At 40.4% G+C, this 23,509-nt stretch overlaps 1 long non-coding RNA gene across 1 annotated transcript in view; it reads left to right on the forward strand.

The window, feature by feature from the left end:
- Nucleotides 1-515: 515 nt before the first annotated feature.
- Nucleotides 516-23,509, forward strand: part of LOC120443238 — a 52,157-nt gene continuing 29,163 nt past the window's right edge. The window contains exons 1-2 of the long non-coding RNA XR_005615263.1: nt 516-752; nt 845-1,072. This is a non-coding gene — a long non-coding RNA (uncharacterized LOC120443238). The remainder of the gene's footprint in view (nt 753-844; nt 1,073-23,509) is intronic.

Below are 23,509 nucleotides of genomic sequence, written 5' to 3' on the forward strand. Positions count from 1 at the left end.
AGATGGCACGCTGTCTCGTATCAGTTCAGTGACATAAATGCTAAAATGCAGATTTGATTTCAGTAAAACGACATTTTCTACTCTCTCAGCCTTTTTGCATTTCCTTATTTTTTATTTTACTGCACACGTTATTTCTTTCTCTCAAGAGGTGAAAAAAATCCTCCACTGAAGTGTTAATGGATAAATGTGACACTGCAATCAACACATCAGTGAAGGATTTTTACCCCTCGAGCACGAAACAAAGAGCAAAGTAAAACAATACGCTAGTATTCACCTCATCAAATGACAACCGCATGCACCTGCTTTGCTTTGCTAGCTAATATATTGAAAGTAAAAACTAACAAATAGCTAATTTTATTTAATGTGAGTGCATTTCAATACATTTAAAAAACACATTTTTTACTGTCAGTCTTTGAATATTACAGCCAGTACTGTCAGCATAGTTTACCGTGTGTGTCACATGTATGTGGTCTGTGTAGCAGCAGGCTGTAAAATGACAGTACAACGCAGATGTGATGCTGTAAGTCAGTCGAGTGTATTTAACGTATCCGTGTTTCTCTGCTTGCATGAAATTAAATGTCATGTTTTCACCTCCTGCAGGTTTTCTATTGACTGTGGACGATACTCAGACTCTCTCAGGCCCTGTGTGCGTCACATTTCCTCATTTATGTCTGTTTAAGCTCTAATTCACACGCACTGAGGTCACACGCTCGGTTTGGAGCATAAAAGAGCAGCAGGACGACCAACACGAGGTTAGATACACAGACAGACAGTCATTAAGACATTCCTCTGCACGCCGAAGCGCTCACTCGTCCCTCGGCCTCTTTCTTCTTTTGTATTTCAGCCACACACACTCCTGAAGGCTGCTGGGAGAGGCACGGGAGGGTGTCTCTGTCTGGACCCGCTTCGCCGTGGGTCTTCAGTCCAGCATTGCACAACAGCGGCAGCAGATTTGGAGGGCGTTTGGCTCGGCTCATCGGCTCTGAACGAGCGGCACCGCGGTGGCTCTGATTGGCTGCCCGGATACATAAACATCCATTGAGCGTGCCTTCAGGTGACGGAGAGGTTTAAGGTAAGACTCGTGTTTTCATACTGAGACAACAGCTGTTGACTGTCAGCTCAGTCTGGCTGGTGGTTTCGGTGCTGTTATGCTGCTGAAACTTCTGAATTCTCACTGGTTGGAAGGTGTGAATTACCTTTTAAAAACTGGACACCTGTGGAGGCGATACTCTGCCAATATCAATCACTGTGCTAGTAACAAACGGCAAGTAGTGACAGGCGGTCCTCAGCTAAGGAGAAGCTAGAGAGCTCAGGTTATTTCTGTAAACACGAGCAACAATCAAAGGACGACAAACCAAACTGGACATCTCGATGGGTGATGTCACAGTGGTTCAGGCCATCTTTTATATACAGTACATAGTCACAGTGGATTGACCGTGCAGTTTGGTTCAGTTGAAAAGCTGAAAACAGATTAAAGGAGATTAAAAAGAAAAAAGTAAATAAAAGGTCAATGTTGTTTATCGTCACCAAAGGAAATGCATTTTTTCCGATATCCAGCAGGGGGCGACTTCTCTGGCTGCAAAAAGAAGATTGTCCATGACAAAGCTGATCTATGGACTCTATGAACACTTCCCTGATCACGCTTAATCAATATAAGATGAGTTTGTTTTGTAATTTATAATCCCATACACCACTTTATAGACACAAAGAGCAATAAAGCAGCGTGTTTTTCAGGTAAGCTACTTTTGATCGATGAAGTCGACGTCTAAAAGTCCAGCTGAAGGCTTTTTAAGGAAGACTTTGTTTAACCAACATTTCTGTCTGTTTTACAATTTGTAATATGGCTCCAAAACACCAGCTCATAATTATCATCATGGTTTAGTCACACCAGAGTGAACACCAGAGCACAGAGCCCCCCGTGACGACCAAAAATCACAGGTTGCATTCAGTGTTTTTGCTGTCAGAGACTGATTGGTGGAAGTTTCCTGACAGTTTCCTGGCAGGAAGCAACCGGTCTGCAAACAGTCCAACAAACACTGTCTAAATAATTACAGTCTGATTTATAAATGCAGACAGGCTGCTAACATGTTGTAAACAATCTAAGCTGGTCTGCATCGATTAACTCGGATCATCTATGACGTGTCTTTGCAGTAGGGGACTCGACTAAGCTGGGTGCCAACTGGTTGTATTCTGGTTGAAGTCCTATAGTTAGTGGTTGGTCCTCGTCACTAAAGCACCCTCTGTTTTTCCCTCGTGTGACTGCAGGATTAGCTGTGGCTGACATCTTGTTTTTCTTTCCACCAGTTTTAATAAATTAAACGTTAGCGCTCAAATGCTGAAATGCTTGTTTCGGTGGTGCTCAAGCCAGGTTGTTGCAGCACCTCCAGCTGCTACTGACTGGACTGTGCTTGACTCTGTTGTATCAGTTATTTGTGCTATTTTAAATAGCCGATATACTGGCTCACAGGTGGAGTCATATTCTTTACCTTAGCTGACTGTTAGCATCAGGTCACATGATGACGGCCTAAAGGCCTGTGCTAAGAGAGCAGGAAGCTAGCAGCTGGTTATTTAATGCAGCGGTCCCTAATACTGGTAGTACTGGTACTGGTCCCTTAGTCTTTTGGTACCAGCCCGCGAGAGTTGAAGCTTGGATGGGAAATTTATGGTTTTCAGGGTTTTTAGCGTTATTTTTTTAAATTGTTTTTATCGTTAACTTGGTTTCCCTGGGTTTTTTCCTGTGTGTTATGAATAAATCTTCTTTTTTTTGGTACCGGTACTGGTTTTATTTTGTTTTATTTATCCGCAACGCCTTAAAGGCCGGTCATAAACCAGACATAAACTGGTCTGTGGCGGAAAAAGGTTGGGGAGCGCAGATTTAATGTATTGTGAAATATGTCGTTGGTGAGTCCTGAGTGGGCGGACACCAGCGTTCCCGGCTCATCGGCCTGTTTGTTGGCTTTGCCTGTGAATCTGAGCTCACATCCAGGTGTTTGATGAAACTGCCGTCATTACAGCTCCTACAGAGCTGCTGAGTTTGTGTGGTTTGTTGGTTTGCTGGCAAAGTGTTTGAGGGTGTTTATTACGTTACACAGGTCGGGCTTTTCTTTTCAGTTCCCAGCCACCAGATGAATGTAATTTGTTTTTGAACACCACAATTATATCGAAAACCATGCATAACTAAAGTTTCACAGAATAATGTATACAGCTCTTATCATATTATAAATGACTCATACTGCCCAACCATACAGCACCCCCGAAATGAAACACCTTTCAAATTCAACAATTTACAACCCCCACCATATTTTTTAATTTAATTATTTTATGTTTATTTTGTACAGTCACATCTTTTAAGGCCCTGTCGGTGTATTTCTCCCTCATCCCTTAAAAATCAAAAACAATCCGTGGCCACGATTTTAAACACGTCGACTTCGAGTCAAACGAAGGTCAACAGGATGGCATCAGCAAACTCTTTTCACGGTTTTGTAGATTTAAATGTGCGGGACAAGAAAGTGAAAATAACTTAGAGCAAGCCCAATTATGAATGATTAAAAAAATGTAAAAATGACATAAAGCAAAGAAACCAAACCTGCAGAAACAAATCAGGGGGATCCAAAGAGTGGGAGCTCTGAGGAGGCCAACAACAGGAATTAAAACCTCAAACAGGCTCCAAAACTCAATTATATCACAAAAACTCAGCGCAGTAACACAAACCTGGCACCGTGTCATCTTGTTTATTTAGCCGTCGAGTTCATTAGTGCATGTTCCCCCCTGCAGCCGCTCTGTCCCATCGGGATGGTCTTCACTGTGAGAGTCACGGATTCAGACCTGCCCCGCCAAAGACGCCGATTCGGCCTTTTAAAAACACACCATTCCATTTGTTCCATTTTAGGAGTAGTACCAGAGTTAGCTCGTAGTCAGGGTTTTTAGTCTTCTTTATTTTGTTCATTTTGTTTATATTATTTCATTTTCTTCGTCTGTTTAATGAATGGGTTTTATCTCTGTTTTTTACTGGAAAGGACTTTGGTCACCGTGTTGTTTGTAAAGTGCTCTATAAGTAAAGCTGGATTGAATTTTTACAATGAACTTTTTACACTAAAGCAAAATTATGTTTTAAGTCATTTTATTAGTCTTGGCCACATGAGGTCAAAGTGGACTCATGTTTGTCATGATGACAGATAAATTTACCCCTGTGAGTAAAGTGAAGCACGCAGTAGCATTACTGTATAAGGTGACATGTTGTGATTTGGTGCTGTGTAAATGAAACTGAATTTAATCCATTTAATTCGATTTTTCTGTTTGCATCCTGCAGTGTAAGGAACTGTCCCACTATCGCATGTTAAAGCATATCTCAGCATTACAAGTATGGCCAATTTCACATCACAATGGACTTTTCTCAGGTTATAAACGTGTTATAAACTTATATACACGTGTTGAAGCGGCGTGACTGCATCGTCAAAAGTGTTGCTGGGGTTTGACTGCTTAAACGAGCCATAGCTTCGGGCTTAACACAAAAATGTGGTCTTAAAATGTGTTGCATCATATCGATAAATAACTGACGTTATATTGAATTTTTTAGATTAGAATTTTTTAAGCCACGCGGGAAAAAGAGGAGCCTGGACCTCGAAATAACGTGGACGGCATCATGCAGGCCTTCAGTCCTGCTCTGTTTGGGCTTTTTTCTTGAACGCAGCTTTTCAAACTTACTCGACTTGACGCTTTTGTCATTGGTTAGTGATTCTAAAAATATTTGTAGCAATTTATGACATACGACTCATACAAACACAACTGAGAGCTTAAAGTGGAAGTAGAAGCTGAAAGTTAGTTTTCTGTGATGTTCACAACACGTGTCACCTGAAAAACTGTGCGAATTAGATGTAATATTTATCTTTTGATTACCAATAAGGTCAACGTTACTGGATGTTTAAATATGAACAAATATTCTAAAAATCTAAGATCAAATAAAAGCATAAATTCAGAAGCACCAAACATTTAATAATGTTTATAACTCATTAAGTTGACCTTGAAGACCTGAGTGGATGTAAGCTAAATTTTTCATGGATCGTAAACACGACTCCACTCACTCCCACTGAGTTTTATCAGCAAAACTTCAAATTCATAACTTGAAAATGAGCTGTCGTGTTTACAGAGGGACACAAATGAACGCCAACGCTACCAAAAACCAAACCTACTGATGATAACGATTTCAACAAAGGATATAAAGAACGTGCAGAACCTTAATCCCCCATAATTTGAGTTATTTTACCAAGAATGGTAATTTCACTCCTTCACAGTATGAGCATGCACATCTTTATTAAAAAGAGCAAAAGATAATATAACTTGTATTTTTTAGTAGCAGCAATAACTGATGTATTTTTCATTAAAGAGGAAAAATAGAAGTGACATGAAATGAAAATTTGATTTCTATAGCACATTTTCTTACACTTAAACAAAAGAGAAACAAAGACATGACCACACGAGCTGTTAATATAGACAAACTTAATGAATTATTGATTAACAGAACATTAAAGCATACACTACTGAACACGGATATGCACCCAGAGGAATTAAAGATAGGATAGGAAAGTCTGAATAATGCATTGGGATATGGAAACAGTTGTGATGGATCTGAGGTCTACTCTAGGCCAGACTGGATCTAATCCTGGATCTGAGACCCCCCCTGACCCGTTCACACTGCCCACAGTTTGGCAGGTGAAAATGTGACTCGTGTGCAGGTTACAGGTCTGGTATTCAGCATGTGACGGACAAATATACAGTATTTTACCCCAGCTCCATCCCTATGTGAATAATATAAACATACATTACTACACTCATTTATTCCCTTTTATGTAACTTTTAGAAGAAGTATTAGCAGTCTGAAAGTCCTATGTGAGTATCAGCGTAGGGCCATGAAGCTGTTTGGCACAGTAAACTCTGCATAACTGAATAATATAGCAAAAATAACCTCCCACCGGCTTCACTCATCTATAGTACTTCACTCTTTATTGGTGCTCCATCACTGCTCCAGATCACCACTCGGGCACATGATCCGTGATTGAGCGTGTCTGAAGGAGGCCGACTGCTGCTGTGGTGTTGAAGTTAAAGAAGCGTTGACTTGGAAATACTGGACACCATCAGAACGTAGGAAAAAAGACTGTAACCTCAATGCAGTCCCACATAAGACGGGACAGGTTTGTGCTGTTCTATGTTAAAGCAGATGCTGCAGGTTTGATGGTTTGAACACTTCGGAGCTGCTTTTTTAGGCAGGAGAGTTTCAAAGTCTGTGTAATTTATCTGCTCTTTGTTATCTGCAGCCTATTTGTAGACGCTAAATCTAGAAATCTATTCACAGACAAGAGCCAGAAGCACGTGGATGATAAAACTAACATTTAACCATATAACCTGTTAAACTTAACAAACACAAATTCTTCCTAATATTCAATTTAATTCACTTAAATATACATAGTGCCAAAAAACAACAGCAGTCACATCAAGATGGTTTATATTGGAAGCTAAAGACCCTACAATATCCTCACGAAAACTAATTTATGTCCTCTTTAATGCACATTTGATTTTGAGCTACCCCGTTGTTGAGGACACATCCTGGGCTTTTTGTATATCCGGTGTGTTTGGGCGACCTCTTTTAGCTCAAAAAGGAAGGAAATCACAAAAAATGTTCAATGGGCAGATTCTTTTTTCCTCAGTTCTCAGGAGGAGATGTCTGATGTTAGCCAAACTACTTTTAAGTCTCTTCGCTGTGTTTTAAGTTTGTTACATTTATATTTTCTGTCTTCCTGTCACTGAAACACATCTGGATCCCTTTCCAGTGTTTTACTGACACTGGGATGCAAACATGGATCAGATATGTGGACCAGTATAACTCAGAGCTCTTCTGCAGTCTCCTGTTTGGTTTAGTGTGTGGGTATTTGATGGCATCATCAGCATACATCTGTGAAGTTGTAGTAGGTCGTCTACTTTAATTCAGGTTGCTAACATACAGAGTAAACAGCACAGGACCAAATCTGTCTGCATACTGGTCCATATGTGAACCAGCTGCTGTGGGAACTGTTCAGTTGGGGTCCATGAGGGGGCAGTAGAGTCCCTCCTGGACCACCCGATGGTCTGAGGTTGTTTCTGCCTGTGTGTTTGGGGGAGTCTAAAACGTGGAGGTGGAAGGGAAATGAAAGCAGAAGGACCATGTGCTGGTTGTTGTTGTTGTATGAGGTGTTGAAGGAGATCTGACCGTAAATCTGGATCATAAAATGGAAATAACAGGAAGTTTCATGGGATTAAAACCGAGCCGAGGTCATTCAGCAACAGACAAAACACATGCGAGTGCAGGTTTGCTTTTCAGACTTCACTGTAATGAGATTACAGGAGCTCTGCAGTCTCTAAATATTGTTGCATGTTATTATTTCAGTCTGATTCTGGAGGTGAAAGATTAACAGCAGAAACAGTTATTGTATTTTTCAAATCAGCGATCCTTTTACTCCCAAACACACACTCGCTCGTTTAGGTGTAAATCTCATTTTCAGAGGCCGACCTCGGTTGCGTTCAGTGACCCTGAGGAAGAATTGGATGTTGTTTAAGTCCTGGATTACGCCTGTAAGGTCAGGATTAATTTGTACGTTTCAGTTTTTTAGGAGCGGGGATGAAAAATAAAACACCTCCTTCATGCTTCATTTACACAAACGCACCAAACTCTGTACGAACAGTTCAGCTATGACTCAAACAAACAGCGTTACAAACACACTGCAAGAATCTGTGAAAGGCATTCAGCTGCCAGTTTATTAGGCACACTGCCACTTGTGGAACTATCCTGTGATACATTACAGCTTTATTACAGTTATATGATCAGTGTTCCTTGTAAGTATCGTGGAAAGGGGTTGTATGACCTTTTGTGACACCAACACACTATGCTAATATTTTAAACTTGATGTACAACACATAAAAATAATCAACTTTGTCGTCGTGGTAAGAAACTGTTTGAAAGTTGAGAGACAGTTTAAGAAAGAAGAAGCCAGAAAAGACATCCAACTGTCAAAAATACCTCAGAGTCGGGTTACAAAGAAAGCCAACAGTTGGTCAACATTACGTTTGTTTTTGGTGAAATTTAGCAGTGAAAATTCATTTACAGTATATAGGATGTAAAAGGAGAATATAGAAAATTATATGAGGTTATTGCTCTTGTAGTGAGCTGTTTCTGTTATTTTGTCCATCCCGTTAATTCCTAAATAATAGAAACGTGAACAAAGGAAAAAACAAACTCGCCTTTATTATCTGTGCATTTAATATCGTGTAATTACATTTTAATTTTACTACTAATGACAGCTGAACTTTATTTTAACAACTTCAAGTTGGAAAAGCACAAACGATTGATATAAAACCCAAACGTGATATTTCCACATGACTGACAGTTTTAAACTGTTTTTTCTGCTGAATAATTACTACATGCATATAATGTATTAATACTTTGCTGAAAATACTTGAACACTTTTATACTTTAACAAAGTCCCAGAATATTTTTACTTTTGAATGGTTCCTTACGGTATAGTTCTGAAACAAAATGTTAGTACGTTATCAAAATGAATTATTGTGAATGTAAACGAATGAAAATAATTTAAATACTTACAAATATTTTAATCTAAAATTGATTGCATATATTTATGTTATATGTTACTTTCACTGACCTATTTTAATCTTAAATTATTTGAAGTGGCCAAAAACATTAGATTCATTCATGTTAACGTAGGTTTGTGTGTGTGTGTACGTTTTGTTGCCCTACCACATGTTACAAATACAGAAAGGTTTAACATCTCCCTCTGTCCAAACACGTGACAGATTTTGTACAATAATCTCAGATTTTAAGGTAAATTCTTCTTCACGTTCTTCTACAGTTGAATTTCCTGTGCTGAGGAAAAATCCTCCCGTAAATGTGAACACAGCCTCTGTGTCACAATCAATGGTGGTGATCAGTTATTGATTTGTGTTTCCAGTCATACCGAGCAACACAGTTTTAAAATACACTCACGGTGCATACAGTGTACAGTTTGTGTATCAGTACTACAAAGAACGTCTTCAGCGGGCTAGTGAGAAAGAACCAAATGTTAAAGGCTGGTGTAGAATACCGTACACGGTACATCAGACTCAGACCAGTTCATGAAGTTTGGGGGCCACACTGGTGCCTTTTGGCATCCAGCGTCAGCGCTGTCATGTTTCTGAAAGGTCCCAGTAAGAGCGCGCCGAAAACGGTTGTTACACGTAAGGAAGTGTTTGTGGAGGATTTATCTATTTATTTTTAGCAGATTTCAGATTTGCATTTTTTACTGCTTGTAAAATCTCAGGAATATATACAGAAAAAGCTTCATCATGTTTTAAGTTTACACATAAATACATGTAAAAATATTTTTTCATTTAAGCTGTTTGAAACTATTAATTTTTTATGTTTTACTGTAGAAGCACTTTTAATATTTATACAGTATAAATAAATTATAGGTTTTATTTATTCACAAAATACCTCTTATTAAACTATAATTACAGATATCAGCTATAAGATCATAATATTCAATTCAGTTTTTTTTTATATTGAGGCTCTTTATTTTTTTAAGGTAGACCCTACAATAATACATACAATAATATCATGCATGGAAGTGGACGGTAATTATTAAAGGCTCAGCGTGTGTTCGTACTGGGCAGCTCCCAGTGTGGATGTGCAGCAGAGTGGAAACCAGCTCCGTGCTCTTCTCTGGAAACACAAAGAACATGAAGTCTGAAATAAAACCAGGCGGCAGCTTCTGTGCTCCAGGTCCCAGCAACGCTTGTTCTCTTCTGCACATCCAGGGGGCAGCGTGGGGCAGGGAGGTGGGCTCCTCTGTGCTGGGTCATTCAAGTACACTCACACTGAGGCGCCGTGGACGGAGCAGGCTTTGCCCCGTTTTAGGTACAAAGAAATACTTAGATTAATTAATAAATCAACAAATAAGAAATAAATGAGATGAGGAAGAACACAATGTTTTTAAAAACAAATTCAACATTTGTTAAATAAATAAAATAAACCTTTAACATTCTGTGAGAGTGAAGTGTGATGGGTTTTAAAAAGGGTGAAAAGGCTGTGTTTGTTGATCCATCTGTGCAAAATTACACTTTTCAATAAAACAAATTCCTTCTTTTAGTTTATTTTTTTAAGTAACATCAGCAGAAGAGTTTTCACCACATCCAGATGAACACAATCAGCTTTTCCTACCTTGGTGATTGAACATTGAGACAACAGATCACACAAATAAGAAACGGTTCCCTCAAACTTGTAACAATACAAAACACAGAACCGCACTGAAGGACAGGACGGTGTTCCTGCACGTGTTGTTAGTGTCAGGAAAATGTTTGTACGGAGGGCCGACATGGCCGAAACGAAGATCACGTAAAGCATTCAGAGCATTGTGAGACTTGAAGTAAGCCTGTGAGACCAGAATGACAGTTTATTATTCCAGTTTTTCTCATTTTCTAAAACCAAAGCAGATTAGGACCTGTCTCACAGATAAACCGTGTCATATCCTGTTTCCACTTTTCCACTAAACCAGCACTTTACTATGTTAGCTTTCACTTCAGCTCCTTATTACCTTGGAGTTTCAGTATGGATGGATCCAGAGTTCAGTGCGACTCTTTGTGACTTAAACACTTCCTGTTCACACTCACAGCTCTTAACTTTCTGAACTAGAGCCGGCTGATCCCTCGGAAAATTTCCCAAAACGTAGAACAGGAGAGACGGGATAAAAGTAGTTTCCCACAAGGGACACACCTGATCACTGTACTCCTCAGCAGAGACAATATAATGATACAAATATATAGTAATAATATAAATATATAAAAGAGTGTGGGTGTTCAGATATAAAATGTGACAAATGGATTTCTGACATTTGCGTCTGTAATTACCTTTGTGTTATTATTTTATTTAATATGTATAAATTAATTTTACTTGCATTTTAATTCAGCGTTACGCTCGTCATATTCTAACATGAAACAGCTGAAAATTGTTACTGTGTTAAATATTAGAGTTATTTATATATATAAACATTAGAATGAGTAAATGGGGGATGAATACCAAAGTAAATCAATACAGAATCCACTTAATGTAGAAGTCTTTGAATTTTGTGTAATATTCCCCACATTAACTTGTTTTTGTATTTGTAGTTTTGGTCATCTGTAGCCTAACAGCTGTTATATTTACCTTTGTTCATGATTGATTAAAGCGGTGGATAGATTTAAAATTTGAAATCTTTTTTGCCCCCGTTGACCAGAAGGCGTTTGAGAACCACGTAGACGTCGAGGTGAGCTCCTGACGTAATCTGGATTTCTTCTGCCCGACACGAAACAGCACAGCAGGACTGAAACCTGAAAATCAAAGTTACTATTTTATTCATTTCATATCAGAAACAACTAAATAAATAAAGTTGCTGTAATCAGAAGCAAAGCACTTCACAGTGGTACTGGTGTCACCTGGCAGAGAGTCGCAGTGCGTCTCCCAGCTCATACTGGGCGAGGGGCGGGGCACATCCTAGGCTACATGTGCTGATGTCACTGGGCCCGCCCATACCCTGTGATTGGCAGGTGCTCTACAGGAAGTGTGGATGGCTGAACATTACTTTAATGTTGACATAACCTGACACGAGTTTATACAACAACACGGGGTCGAAAACACGATGAGATGTCGCGCTAAACGTGAGGCTTCAGCTCCCAACAGGAAGTTCCTCTTTTTAACGGTGGCTCGTCTGTCATCTGTGTGGACACGACACTGTGAGCACAACCGCACAAATCCTGCTTATTAACAGTTATTACCAAAACATCAATTAGCCGCACCACGTTTTCACTACATTTAGGAAACGATTATAATCCTGCTCCCGGAGTCGCGCCACGTCACAGTCAGTTAACTTCACTATTGCACTTATTTTCCATCATCTACACTTAAATGTAGCTAAACTTCATAAAGGAGCACTGATTTATTCACCAATGTCCCATCAACGTTGGCCACATCTATGCATCATAAACCTGCTGCAGGTTATTATTTTTCCTTTAATCCTGCACAAACCACGTGAAGCATTTCTGCAGTAATAAATGAAAGGCCGTAATAATGCATGTACGAATCAAAGTGATTAAAAAAAATCTCATTTTTCCCACACAGAAGTAAGGAAGCATCCAGAGTTCTTTGATAATGAAACCTAAATAAAACAGTGATGTAGTTAATGTGCATCGATCAGCTGCTTATTACAAGTAAAAAGATATGCTGTGTAAAATACAAACATTATATTATTTCTTTATCCAAGCGAACTTTTTAATGAAACACACTGAGCTGCATAAAAGCTGCAAAAGTGCTGATTTTATTTAAATGAGGTGTAACTGTATATTTTTAATAATTCTAATAATTATTAACAGAGAACTTTTTTTTACTCTATAATTAGTTCTTAATTAATCTAAATAAATTAAATAAATAGCAACTCGTCAGGACCTGGAAATATTTTACATATTTAGTTTTTTTTTTTCATTTTTACCTCCAGAGATGAAACGTCTCATTAAAATACACAAATATTCATAAATTTATTTAATATCTTGTAGTCATTTTTATTTTAACTGTTTTTTTAGTGTCTTTAGCTTGTTCTGCTAAAATAAAATCCACCTGTCTGACACTGAAGTCAATTAACTCAGTGACAGAATAAAAATTCATAATTTTTAAATTTGTTATACTTTCAATATTTCTCCGTATTTCCTTTACGTCTTTGTCATTGAAGTATTCATACATAGAATCTCTGATGTCCTGACTGTGGTTTGGAATCAAAGCTGCGACGGTTTAAAAACAGAAATATGAAATCGCTGCACTGTTGACAGTAAATTCAAACAATGGATTCAACCTGAAGCTCTCAGAGTTTAGTTTTACATTCATGCTGTTCTTTAATTAAAGCTAGGTTGATGTACGTTATTTCAAGAAGTTTTGGACACAAACGATCACCAGGTCGCCGCTCTGCAGTCGAGTAAACAGAACAGGAACGTAATCTCGATTTAAACGGGACGATTTTTTCTCCACTTTCAGGATTTTTCAGTAACGTGAAACTGCGACAGCGGCTCACACGCTTTCTGTAGGTTTTTATATTTTATTGCATCAAGAAAACCAAAACAGCCGTGATGTTAATTCCCTTTGAGAGGATCACACAAAGAGTTACTCCGCTGTGAGAGACTAAAACGAAGACTGTGAGTGGAAACGACTTCTTTTAACAAGAAGACGACGACCCTGAACGCACCTCACAAAACCTGGATCCGCTCGGGCTCGACGGCAGAAGGACTGGAGGAGGAAAAATGTTCTTTTTGCAGCAAAACCCAGGAGGCTCGAGCGTCGCATCCCTCCTGCAGCACTAGTGTGGCACCAAAGCACCCCCAGCCAGCGCCGCCATTTTGTGTCCGCAAACCGTTTTCAGTTGCAGTTGATGTGTTTGGAAAACTTTTGCAGACTGGAAGGCAGCTCCTTGTTTTCACCGCCACCTTCGCTTCCCTCCGTGTGCGAGCGGACGACACCTGCACAAAAACAAACCCCAGAGTGTGTGGGAGTGTGTGTGTGTGTGTGTGTGTGCGTGAACCCCAAACCCTCGCGCCATCACCCCCAACAGCCTCGCTTTTCCCCCAACACACCCAGTGACCTCTGTGTTGACGCTCCAGCATCGGCCATCTTGTTCCATTACAATTTAGTGTAACTGTGTGTGTGTGTGTGTGTGTGTGTGTGTGCGCGCACTGGGGCGGTGCGTGCAGACGCTTCTGTCATTGTCTGGCTCGGTTCATTACCAGTCCGTTGGTGGTCAGCACTTCACTGATCATTAACGGCTGTACAGCTGGACCCTGGCAGCGAGCCATAAGTGTGTGTGTGTGTGTGTGTGTGTGTGTATGTGAGCATTCGGGCGTATTATGTGTTTAAAATGTTGAGTTCACGCATTTGAATGTGTTTTCTATCAGAAATGGAGCAGCGAGCTCTTAAAGTTTAAGACGAGTTTGATCAAAGCTTTTAAACGTGACTGAAACGTAACGCAGAGCAACGACGCCTCGTCACTCTACGGAGACGCAGCTCGTCTGGTTTGTTAGCTTTCTGTTGCTGTTTCGAGGCTTTAGGTGCACATCAGTCTGATTTTAGACACCTACACTTGGAACCGCTGATCGCTGAGGCCTCGGTCAGTACCGCTCCCTCAAAGGTGCCGACGTGGCTGATGGGTGTCTGCAGGGGTGCGTGCTGTGGCTCTGTGCTTTATGGCAAAGGTGACAGCGATCAGTCACTCCCATTATGTGTGAATAAACAGGCTTGTTGTTGTTAACGGGCCGTTTTAACCCAAACCACAAATCTCCCCAATCCTTCACTGAGTCGTTTTGAGAACATCAACATGACCATCGAGTGGAAGGCGGAGCAAAAAAGAAAAAATGTACAAACTCAGCAGAACTCTTACCTCTGGAAACAAAGTCCCTACGACTCCTCCAACCTCTGCGGTGTCTCCCCACAGCAGGAAGAAGTGCCTCCATCCATCACTGTCCTGTGGACGGAGGTACAGAAGCATCAAAAGCACAGCTGGCATATTAGGAAGCGTTTCTTTCTACAGGCTGCACCCTGCGAACACTGACAGCACCCAGAATAACTCTCAGGTGCAAAGATGTTGTTTCTTCTCTATTCTGAATTTGCCTGATTTTATTATTACTTTCATTCATTTTTCTACCTTGCATGCTTAGTTACCTGCATCTGTCGTGAACGTGGACGGTGACCTCACCGTGCTAACAAATCGAATAATAGAAACCCTCCTTTCTGCTGCTTATAATGGACTGTAATCAGCATGGAGCCACACTGCTGCTCGCTCACCCTCAGCTTCACGGCGTGGCTCATCAGCTTCATCACCAGCACACTTCTCCTCATCATCTCCTCCCTCTCCAGGATTGTGTTAAACACTCTGGTTAAAGAGCTCTGTGCTAAATTGAAATGCAACTATATTTATAGAAAATAAGTGTTGATATCTGAGCATCTCCTGCACTGGACGAGGTTCTCGTCCTTTTAACTCTTTAAAGTCCTTAAAAACTCGTTCGGCCTCTCCGGCTGTGTCCACGCTCAGCTCACGGCCTCACCGAACGCTGAACAGATCCTCTTTTCTTTCTTCCAGCAGAGCTGAAGGTTTTCGGTTTTTAGGAATCCTCCAGTTGGATCGTCTGTAGTTAACTTCCTCCTAACTTGGCAGTCGTTGTAAATTTTAGTTTACATGGGTGTCAGACTTTACTCTAACACCTGGGAGAACTAAGTGTTTCGAACTGGTTCCCAGTTAGTTTTGGGGACATGAAAACAGAACCTGGCCCCATAAATAGTTAGGAAGACTGGATTTAACGAGCGAATGACTGTCAACCCTGCGACCGTGAGCGCCGCACTCGCTTTAGCTGTATTGTGTATATTTGTGTTTATTTTTAGCTGTGTGGTTCACTGTTTCTGCCCCAGGACTCATCTGCTGTGTCCCGGCCTGCAGTTTGGATAAGACATGCTGTGTGTCATCACGCCCACGTCTCTGTGTGTTCCTGTAGAATCTGAGACGCTGTATTAAAAAAAATGTGACTTCATACACGTTTGTCTGCTTGACTGCATGTCTGTGTGTGTGTGTGTGTGTGTGTGTGTGTGTGTGTGTGTGTGTGTGTGTGTGTGTGTGTGTGTGTGTGTGTGTGTGTGTGTGTGTGCTGGGGTAGAGAACATCTGCAAGTTTCTGTGTGTTTTACAGTACAACACACGCGCACACACACACTTGTGTGTGTGTCGATTCTTGCAGTTTGACAGCACGCTCATATCTCCTGTTTAATTGATTGATTGGTTTTATTATGCACATCAAAACACATTTGTCCAAACCACATAACAACAGTCTGTTATTAGATCAGCGTTACAGCCTCGATTCACAGTGAGAGCTCAGCAGCTACTGCATGCTCTCCATCTCCACCAACAGTCTTATGCTTTCACATGCAGGGTGCATGCTGCACAGGTCTGCAGCAGGTCAAAATGATGAATATCTTATTTAAGTGTTGTTGTTTATGTCTAATATTCAGATGCTGAGCCCCGACAGGGGGCCAACTTAGGCGTGGTGGGTCGCCGAGCTTACAGTACGCTGGCGGGAAACCCTCTGAGCTTAAAGATAACGTCAGGCCATCTGTCCCAAAGTTTAAGTTGTACTGTAAACGCAGAGGCCTCGTCAAAGCCATGGCTCACTATCATGGAAAACACAGACAGCAAACGTGAGCTGCAGACGGCCGTGCTAGCCGCTGAGCCGGGGCTGGAGCTGCTTTAAACGAACACATTTTATTAGTTTAGCACCAGGTTACAGTCAGCGTCATCCGCAGGTGTTCTGTAGTGTGAGGAAAACATCCAGCGCCACAGGAGGAAACAGCGTACTGTATATAAAAGATGGATGTAGCGTCTGCGGGTTCTGAAGTGCATGAAACCTGTATTCTGTCCAACGGCCAGCAGGAGGCGACTTCTCCAACTGTTCTTCACCCTCAATAAACATGAAGCAATAATTCAGAGTAAAATGCAACTGAAATATATAAAATCCAAAGTTTATTGATTCACATAATTAATCATTCAGAAATGTGTTTGGTATAAGCTGAACGTGTGCCAGTCAAGTACATTTAATGTGACCAGATTTCACATTTTAAATTGTGCTAAAAAGAACTAAATCACACAGAAAACTTTGCAGTAATAACATTTGTTAAAATCAACATTTTGGCCATAGAGTTTTTTTGAGTGATTGGGAAATTATCCCGACTGATTTATAACTTCAGTAAAAACTTTCCTTGTTACTTTGTGCACTCGGTCATGAGTGTCATGTCTTTTTATATTATTATAAAATTCTGAGAATAAATTTCAATTTAGATTTTGAACCTTAAACTTCAATAATCAAACTTTACATTTTAAATTTTGAATTATTATTTCTGTAAGTGCAGAATAAAAATAAACAACCAAAAATATTATTGCTGTAAAAGAAACAACAATAAAAGCTCCGACTTACTAACGGCAAAAATTAATAGAGAAATAAAAATCTTGTTGTAAACAAATACAGAAAGTTTGACTTTTATTCTCACATCTGGGCACTCACAGACTTTAAAATGCAGAAGAATAAACGTGACCCTGAATCTGTTCCATATTATTTTAATATCTCAGTGTATTTTTGTGCTTTTGCTTTGATAAATGACTCAAACTGACCGCGTTTCCTCTCGTCTCTGTCTCGGCTTCGTCTCCGTGCTGGGAAAAAAAAAGACTTTGTTCCCGTTTAAACCTCAGACTTTATTTCCCCTGAAATCAATACACACATCTAATTTTAGCTGCCCATCGGGGGAGGGGGGGGAGGGTAAAAATCATTTGTGGGGATGTGATATGATTAGCGCTGATGTAATGAAGTGGGTGTCTGAGTTTGGGTGAATAATCAGACTAGCTGCTCTGGTTTCTGGAGGATTTATTGCAGGTTGGTTTGTCTGCGATCATGTGACTGCGATCCGCTCCTTGTTATGATTATAAGCAGCTGTGATTGGACGACGGTGCTGTCCGTGTGTTTGTGTGAAACAGCAGGTGTGACTGTTGCGGTCTCCGTGAGCTTCGGTGTGTGTCCACGTTCTTTCTGTATGTGTGCTATGATCATACATGTGTGCCGTATGATTGAGCACTTCCTGTTCTCTGATTGTCATCGTTTCCAGATGCCTGATTGTCAGTGAATGCCCCCCCCACCACCACCATCCCCACCACCAGGCCAAACACAGCAGCTGTACAGTGATACGTGTGTAGCATGCAGTGTCTCCTATAACAAGTACTCACTATGATCTAGCAGCAGTGACGGCTTCCTGTGTGACTTTATCAGCGTTGTTGCTTCAGCTCATTCACGTTTGCAGCATTCATTCATGCACAGCTCTCTGAGCTCTGCGCTGTGACATCACCATCGCTGCAGCTTCATTCTGTCCTTTTTCAGCTGTTCTGTTGCAGATTTGCTGCTGTGATTGGATCTTTGTCCTGCTGATGACCCAGTTTGGTCCAAGCTGTGGGACATATTAGACTCTACTTCGGTATACCGAGGAGTTGACGGTCCACTCCTCCCTGTGCTCACAGCTGGTCTGAGGAGTTGGTTTTGTGCATTAATGTCTCCTCTTTGGTCTCGTCTGTTCCAGCAGTCTTGAGCTTTGTTCAGATGCAGCTTTGCAAACCTAAGCTGCGCTGCCAGGCCTTCCAAACCTGCCATGACCTTTAACCTTCAACCTGCTCACTGAGGCCTGTAGAGTCTGCGGTGGAGCTCTGGGGTTTTTGCAGTTCCCCTGAGCAGCGCTCGGTGTGACCTGAGGTCACTCCACTCCTGGGAGGACCGGCAGCCGTCTTGATGATTGGACTTGTGAATGTTTGTCACTGTTTGATGACGGGCTGCAGAACACTCTCCAGACTGATGTCCTTTTGACATTGTGTGAACACAACTGCAACACCTCTGCTTCACAGAGGCGCTCACGCTCACTAATGAATTCATTAATTAGCCTATCTGATTAGCAGCACCTGAATGCAACGTGCCCTCTCTATTCCTGTGGAAGCAGTGAAGGATGAATCCAGCTTTTCACACTGTTTCTGCAGTTTGGCCTCATTTTTTAAAGAACTAACGACACGGGGTGAGGTTGTCTTTATTTAAGACCTGCAAAGGAGCAGATGGTTTTTAGTATGTCCTGAGAAAACTTGAGAATGGAAAGAAGGTGTACTTTGTTTTCCATGAGTGTATATAAAAGGTGGCTGTAGTGACATCACCTATTGGTCTGCAATAGTATTGCTGTTTTTCTATGTGAGGGTGGAGAGCTGAGCTGCAGCTCAGTAACATCCAAATAAAATCCCAGAATTTCTCTCACCAGAACCGGAGCTCAGACTTCTTGGATGTTAGTCGTCTGTTAGTATGATTGTTTTGAGAGTTTATTGAAGAGCCGTGTACGGGTTCTTACTATCTTGGTGGGGACCACAATCCAGGTCCCCACGAGCTTGAAGCCATTTCTCACACTCAAAATGTGGTTTTAGTGTCAGGATTCTGATTGGGTAAGGGTTATGTCAATGGGATGTCCCCACGAGGGTAGCAAACCAGACATTGTGTGTGTGTGTGTGTGTGTGTGTGTTAACTGCAACAGAAAGTAAATGTGCAGATGTTGATTCTTACTGTTTGTAGACGGATGAAACCGTCCTGTAGCTGTTAAATATCAGCTGGTACGCGTCTGCCACATGTCGACACTGTGGGGACTTTTTCAGTGATGGTGCACATGACAGTCGACTCAACAGGAACTCAAACCAGCAACCTGCATGTTAGCAGTCAGGCAGCCAAACCTCTGGTCTTTATCACATGGCATCACAGAACCAGCACTCCCACAAAGACGGATGAAGAGTCACACATCTGTTAGATCCATTATTGTCAATCTTCCACACTGTAAAAACGATAACTAGTAATTGTTGATTTGAGTAAAGTTTTCAAATTAAACTGACTTAGAAATAAAACTTTCCATTTACAACCTAAAATAGCTTGTCTGCCCAACAAATTTCTTCCATTGTTGTCCTAACTAAGATTTTCTAGCGAGCATAACAAAGATTATCAACTTTTGAGTAGATTTTTGAGTCGAGTTGGGAACCGGTGGGAAACCCGTGGGTGACTGGCACACATCGTGGTCTGAATAAGTTTGAACTAGACCAAACGAGTCTGAGCAGACTGTGTGATAGTGGTTTGTCGATGTGTTCTGAACTGAAAACCTGCTAAGAAACTTTGAACAAACGTGGCCAAAGTTGGATGAAAATTACAATTTTTCGACCATTACGGTTTTACCTGGTCTGAAGTTGGAGTGTATTATTTGACCATTTTTTGGACAGGTGCGGGGAGCTGCTGCCATTTGCCCTAGCAGGTAAGCTAACGACATCTGTTATTAGGATTTTCTACAAGCGCTAGGCTGCATCCTCCTGAGGACCCAGGAGGGTGGAACGAGTAAAGCACTGAAAAAAAAAAACCAAACAATAACATATTTAAGTCATCTAAGGGACTTATATATCATGTTTAAGCTAGCGAAGGACCGCTGGGGGTTGAAAATGATATGCCAGGAGTTCGCTGTTCTCGCTGCTCTAGCGAGCCTTGAATCCCAGCTAGCTATCAAAGCTGGTGGTAACAGACGTCTCCAAAACGTAGAAGCATTTTTGCAAAAATGTGTTGTCTTAATAAACTGAGCAGATATTTGAAATTTACACAGCTACATTCTCGCCTGAAAATACCTTAAAAGTTTACTTTGTGACCCAGAAAGAGTAATAAGAGTAATATTAAAACTAAGTGGCTGCCGCCATTGTTTGAAACTAGATTCGGCTGGGCCACGCTATGAATTCTGGCATAGGGTGGGCCACGAAGGATACACCTGACCTATCCTTCAAAGCTGTGGAAAGTATTGTATTGTTTTGAGAGCCTTTTTGTTGGTGGAGTATTGATTTTATGTACAATTCCACGGGTAGACGCGATCTGTACGGTCCGACTTTGCACATGCGCAGTAAGGATCGGGAGTCCGATCCGTAACTTTTTTTCTCGTTTTTTTTCTACATTATATTGAAATGTTTCATTATTGCAAACATTTTCTCTCAGGCGGAGAGAGGTCGTGGAGTGTCAGCCTATGGTATCTGAGGTCCAGGAGAGATGACCTCATGCTGTTTTCCTCTGAGGAGGTAAGACTGTCCTAATTTATTTATAATTTAATTATTATTTAAATTGGGCATGATTTATACTTATATTGAAGCAGTACGGTATTTGCTGGGGTAATGCATTGGCCAACTTTATTATCTTGTGCTACCACTCCAGTCATGGCCCTTGCCAGTGTTATATTGAAATCCTTACCCTGAACATTTCTGCCAGTACAAGAGTCCCCATGCTAAATCGAAATTGTGAAACAGAAAGGCAATCTCATAATTTTGACTTAGCATGTATTTTTTTCTTTTTTTGTGCTAGAAATAGGACTTCTATAGTCTGAGATTGTTAGGAAAGAATACTAAGGCAGGTCACAGAATCTGATTGGTCACAGATTTTGGTGCAACTTAGAACATAATATGTATTTTCATATTGATACTGGGTTTTGTGGGGGGTGTTTCTATTCCTGTGCAAAAGACGTATTCATGAGAGATTTTTGAAGTAGGTAGGTTTTGCAGGCATATAACATGGTGCAGACTGTCCAAGACAGCTACCCAGGAATGTTCTGTGCTGAATAAATGACAATATTTTGGTGAATGTATTGTTTAGATATCTGAAAATTTCATCGGATCACAAGCAAAGACCTCCTGGGGACCTTCAATGCATCCCTTGACAAAGTTGTGCCTGGCCTGCTGAAACTGTACTGGTCTAAGAAGGGAGCTCTTGGTGAGGAGATGGAAGACCTCCTGGATAAACTTGATGAACAGGTGAGTGAAGTGCTCCTTTATCTGACATTTTCAGAAGAGAGTATACTTTTCTCTTAACAGAAACTGAAAAAGATGTTGGCTTCAAATAAAACACATCAGTGGATATGTCAGTAAAAATGAATGTCATGAGTCATTGCTTTGTTCTTATTTGGCAGTATTTTATTTAATTTGTAAAACGAAAGTAAAATTGTTAACATGGTGGTGTTGTTGTTTTTTTTTGGGGGGGGGGTTGTATGTTTTGCGTGTCGCTGGGTCTGACCTGTGCTTTACTTTCATTACTATGAGAGTTCTGATTTTGCATTGTGTATAGTACACCATGTTACTTCACTAATTGAAATTCTTGTTTTCCACTGAATACTCTTTAGACATCCAACACTGTGTCCAACGGGCACTGAGAGGCCTGCCCATTTTCCTCAAGAGAAGATGCAACAGAGGTTTTCCTGAAGTGCTTAGTAAGTACAAAAAACTAATGCAAGTAAAACTAATTGCTATGAGATGTTTTTAAAGGATGAGTTTATCCAAAATGGAAATGTACACTTTCTCAGTGCAGTCCAGATAATTTTATAGTGGGGATTGCAGTTGTCATAACTCTCACTCCTGTTTTTCTGCTGAGCAGCAGCTGGGCATTGTTAGTGGTTGTTCCATAGCAGAAAATCTTTTTGTACAAAACTCACAAGGTGGCATTAATTAAAAGAAAATAAGCTTTTTCTTCTTAAAACCTCCATGAGTCAAACGACCAGCATGGTATAGAGGTTAAAGTTAAAATCTTTAGAAAGTTCTTTTGTCTTTAGTTTTTCTTAGCTTTCAATAATTCATATTTTACTTTTCTTCAGGACACTGACATTTTGGAACCAGTGTTGAACGGTGCATCAGTTGCCATCCTCACCATCCTACAAGATGACGATGCTGATACGTCTGTGCGAGAACATGCAGTTGTGTTGGAAGGGGACATCGTGCTACATAACATTCCAGATCTCTCTACTGCCCTGGCACACCTCTTTGGCCTTCTGTATGCCCTCAACATTGATTATCCAAAGCAGATGAGTTTTACCTTTGAAGCAATTCAGGCCATCTTATTTTGGCCTGGTCGGACATTATGAAGGTGAAGTGGATAAATCATTATTCGAAATGTAAATTTTAGTCAGATGAATCTGTATTGTTGAGAATATATGGTGAAAATTTGTCTTGTAGTATTTTAAAAGATTTGTTATAGTGTTAGTTTCCTCTTCATTGATGGTAACATTTCTAATAACTTTTAACTTCCATAGTTCATCATAGTAAGCCTGTGTAAAATGTCAGTGTCTGGGTGCATAGGCAATCGTTTGTGGCACTACCCTATTTAATGTGCAATAGTTATGTTCAGCTTTTACAAGATGGTCAGGGTGTGTGTGTGTGTGTGTGCATGAATTATTAAGTTGCTGGACACTTTTCTTTTTTGGTTCTGGACTCTGGAATTTTAACGTCTCTGCTGGGGTGCTCAAAGCACCCAAAAGAAACTGGCAACACGTTTTTTTGTTTGTTTGTTATTTCTTTTCTTTTCTTTCTTTTTTTTTTTTTTAACAGAAATTCACCCTACTACCCATGACATTCTGAAATGTACTGAAAAGACTGTTGAACAAAATAAATAAGCTTTTAGATAACATTGAATTGTGCTTTGTTTTATTCTATATCTATTTATTAAGTGTTTTTTCAAGTATAATAACAACATACATTTTCCTTTGTTTGTATAGGTAAATTTTCAACTCACTGGAGTAAGAATTGTATGATTACTCAACAAGAATATCTGTGTTTGGTGAAGGCAGAAATACATGGCATTGAAACCAGAATTTCTTCGTTAGACTTCCAGGATTATCCTAATTAGGTGAACAAGAAGATCCAAGTTGGCAGAACTTGTAAATCTTAGTTGAGTCAACAACAGTTGGCAAAAGTTGAGAAAACTCAAAAATCTCTTGCATCATGTTGCCTTGAAATTTTACGTTTTCTCAACATTTTCTTTTTTACAGTGCATTTTTTAGGAAGAATGTGTCCATCATGATGCCAGTTTGGACC

This window comes from Oreochromis aureus, linkage group 13 (assembly GCF_013358895.1).
Source record: "Oreochromis aureus strain Israel breed Guangdong linkage group 13, ZZ_aureus, whole genome shotgun sequence".
NCBI classification, from domain to species: Eukaryota; Metazoa; Chordata; class Actinopteri; order Cichliformes; family Cichlidae; genus Oreochromis; species Oreochromis aureus.